At 40.3% G+C, this 3907-nt stretch overlaps 1 non-coding gene across 1 annotated transcript; it reads right to left on the bottom strand.

Moving 5' to 3' along the window:
* Nucleotides 1-283: 283 nt before the first annotated feature.
* Nucleotides 284-390, bottom strand: LOC112085768. The gene has a single exon (XR_002899066.1). It is a non-coding gene; the product is annotated as a small nucleolar RNA R71 (small nucleolar RNA).
* Nucleotides 391-3907: the final 3517 nt, after the last annotated feature.

The following is a 3907-nucleotide window of genomic DNA, read 5'->3' as shown; positions in this document are numbered from 1 at the left end:
GTTTGAAGTCAAGCCTCAAATCATTTCTTTGGTGAAACAAAACCAATTCCATAGAGTTTCTTCTGAACATCAAATGGACCATATAGAGATTTTTGAAGAAATCTGCAGCATGATGAGGACAAACCAAGTTCCAGCAGACTATTTAAAGTGTAAGTTGTTCCCTTTTTCATTAGCAGATAAAGCTCACTGTTGGTTGAAATCTTTGCCTGCAGGATCAATTAGTAATTGGGAAGAATGTAAAAATGCTTTTCTAAACCACTTTTATACTAAGTCAAGGTCGAACTTGCTGAGAACCAAGATCTCAAGCTTTCAGCAAAGGCCGACTGAACCTTTCTATGAAGCCTGGGAACGTTTTAAGGAGTATGAACGTGACTGCCCTCACCATGGATTTCCTAGATCAAGTCTGCTGAGCATATTTTACCGAGGTTTGCAACCAAAATACAAACTTTCGCTTGATACAGCTAACAATGGAGATTTTGCACAAAAGACGATATCACAAGGAAGAGCCCTCATCGAAAATTTGGCTCAAGCCAATAGCAATGATTGTCCTGAATACGATCGCTTGATAAAGCAAACCGTAACAGACATCAAGGAGATAACCGAGTTGAAGAACATGATGAGGCAGCTTTTGAAAAGCAACAATCGTTCAATCCATGGTTGTGAGACCAACAATGGCGAAGAAGACGAAGGACCTAGTGATATCGATCACATTAATCCAGCCTTTCAAGAAGAAGAAGTGAACTATGTAGGAGCACAAGCACCATATCCAAATCATTTCAACAATGGCTTCAACAACAACTTCCGGAGTGCAAATTACAATAATCTCTCTTACCGCAATCCAAATGTGGAGAATCCTAAAGATCAGCACTATCCACCGCAGCAGAGTTCCTTCCAAAACAAGTTCCAAGGTAGAAATTTTGGAGGGACAGGAGATTTTCAGCCACGACAGCCATATAACTATCTAGGTACAGGTTTTAACAATCAATTTGTACAACAGTAAGGAGTCACAACGAATCAGCTAGCTTCGCAAATCGGAAGACTTGAACAGTCCATCCAACAGCTTGTTATGACAAACAAGAAAGCATCTAAAGACATGAACGTGAAGGTTGACTGCATGTACAATGACCTGAACGGGAAGTTTGAAGCTTTATCTTCGCACGTCAAAAGCTAGACGTACAAGTTGCCCAAACAGCCGACTTTATGAAGAGAAAAAATGGAGCTCTTCCTGGAAGAGTTGAAGATAACCCCAAAAGATTTTGCAATGCCATAATCACGCTGCCCGAAGAAGGAGCCAAAACCGATGGAAAGGAGGAAGAAACCCCAATCTTTGTACTACTTTAGAAGGATGTCAATGCCAAGCAGCCACCATTCAAGGCTTACAAAAGCCGACGACCCGGGACGTTTTGTTTTCCAATGTTTCATTTCAGGAATCAAGTTCACAGACTGTCTATGCTATTCCGGAGCCAATGTTAACATCATGTCAAAGACATTTGCCAAAAAATTGGGCATAAAGACCTTAAGGACATCGACGGTCAAGGTTATCTTTGGAGATTCATCTCAATTATATACTGAAGGGGTGATTCATGATCTGCAAGTTCTAGTAGAGGACAAGATTGTTCCAGCAGATTTACAAGTTCTGGAAATGGATCAAGACAAGGAAAGACCACTAATATTCGAGAGACCATTTCTAGCTACTGTAGGAGCAGTAATCGATTACGCAAACCGGCATGCTGTTTTCCTCAATGTAGATCGCATGAAGTTTTATCCGACTGTCCTAGACGATTTTCCAAGTAAAGGAAATCGGCGAAAAGAGAAAGAAAAGGAGAAGCCGAGAGCTTTTGCAAAGATCAAGATCATCATTCCACCAGATGCAACGGAGACTAGTGAGGACCAAATCCAAGAGCTGATCGAGAACACAAAAGAGTTTTAAACAACGTTAAAGTTTGAAAGAAGAGTAAAGGAAAGAAGATGGCTCCTCAAGGAGAAGAAGTTAAACCTCCAGCATTCGGAAATGATAAAGGCACATCAAGTGGAGTGCCATTTAAATCAGCCTGAGCTTTCATGCCTACATCGAGCAAAACGACTTAAAACAGAAGAGCTTAATGGGAGGCAACCCATTTAGGTACACTTTCTTTTAGTTTTCTTTTCCTTTTTACAATTTATGTTTCCTTTTACTTCTAAGTTTCAGGTACTTTTATAAAACATCACAAAAAAATAAGAAAATTTGAAAAACCAAAAAAGAAGGAGAGGTTTTTAGCTGCTCGGCCCGGCAGAAACCTGAAAGTTGGACGATGGCCGCAGGAAAATGGGCCGCGGTCGCGACCAACCGACCCACGGCCAAAGCACCTTCGACCGCGGCACCGTGAATGTGATCGGGCCGACGCTATCTTCACCGCGGTCGCGCGTCTCCTGACCGCTGACTGTGGCCGTTGGTCGTTGAGACGGGACCTCCGATTTCTGCTGCTTTTCAAAGGTTCCTGGTGATTTCCGATGATTCCCTGAACATTCCTGGAAAACCCGTTAAGATTTTCCGTAAGTTTAAAATCACCTGTTGCGTACAAGACAAGAAAGGTAAGTTCCCGTAAGCTTTTGAATTCCTGGAAATTTCCCGTTTTTGCTACAAAAACACTTTTTAAAGAAAGGAAACACACTTTTTGGATCAAAACTCATTTTTCTCTTCTTTTCTAAAAGACTTGGAGATTTAGGAGATAAAACATCTTTTTCAATTCTTAAGCTTTTTAAGAACTTCTTGGCCCAAACCTCACTCTTTTTCAAAGCTGATTTCGAATCTATCATCAAATCTCTCTTTCCAGCAAGGTATGAAGCTCAAACTCGCCATTTTTAATTGATTTTGAAATTTAAGGTTTTCTTAAAAAACTCAAATCTTGGTTTATTAGTGGTGGAAATAGCTTAAGAACAATAGATTATCCTTCTAGGTTATCTGAAAAATCAATTTTAACACTTAGCTTAAGAGGAATTGAGAATTTTGAAATTTGGATTCTACATGCTTTATAAAATCGAATTTAGAACAGCAAAATTGATGAATTTGATTTAGTCTTGTGTGATTAGTGACTAGTATTAGGTAACCTATAGATTTGACATGAAATTTGCTCAATAAAACCAATTCTTAGAAGATTTCTATGTTAAGAACATCAAAAATCCGAATCTGGTTATGAACTACTCGATTTCTTCGATTTAATATCAATTATGCTTGCTTGTGGTTTTAAGTAATCTCTTGATACTATGATTAGTATCACTGATCGTTAATGTGTTAAAATCAGCATTCATATTCACTCTTTTTCCAAGAATCATCTTGTCTTGTAGGAAAAATGGAACAAACCAAATCCCGAAGAAGCCGTCGCACTGGTGACAGCTTTGAGGAAACTCCCGATGATAGTACTCTTGGAGAGTACATGCTGAACCAAGCCAGACCGAGAAAAAGAAACTATGTGATGAGGCTGCTCCAGCAATCAAGAGAAACACGAGCGATTCCTGAGCCACCACAGATTCGATATATTGGGAAAGAGATCAACCCGAGAGTGGACTATGCAAAGCATTTCAAAAAGCTGAACATCAAACCAACGCCCTGCATCGATTATCATACACTCGAGATGCTTGGGATTAGAGAAGATGTAATCTGGTACATCGATGCACTTAGACTGAGACCCTACATGCAGCTGAACCTTCCAACTTATGCTGAGTTAGTCCGCAAGTTCTTAGCAACCATCACCCTCCACCACAACCCCAGAGCATCTGACGGCATTTTGCCGTTCTTTATCCGCGGACAGACCTACTCACTCACCATTTCTGCACTTTGTGAAGCTCTTAAGCTTCCATACACTGATGGCATTCACCTCAAAAAAGAACCTGATTTTGACTTATGGAGAGAGATGGGTCATGGCGTCTA

This window comes from Eutrema salsugineum, unplaced genomic scaffold, assembly GCF_000478725.1.
Source record: "Eutrema salsugineum unplaced genomic scaffold, Eutsalg1_0 scaffold_3, whole genome shotgun sequence".
Taxonomy (NCBI): Eukaryota; Viridiplantae; Streptophyta; class Magnoliopsida; order Brassicales; family Brassicaceae; genus Eutrema; species Eutrema salsugineum.
Note: the sequence above shows the minus strand (reverse complement) of the source record. Positions and strands in the feature narration are given on the sequence as shown.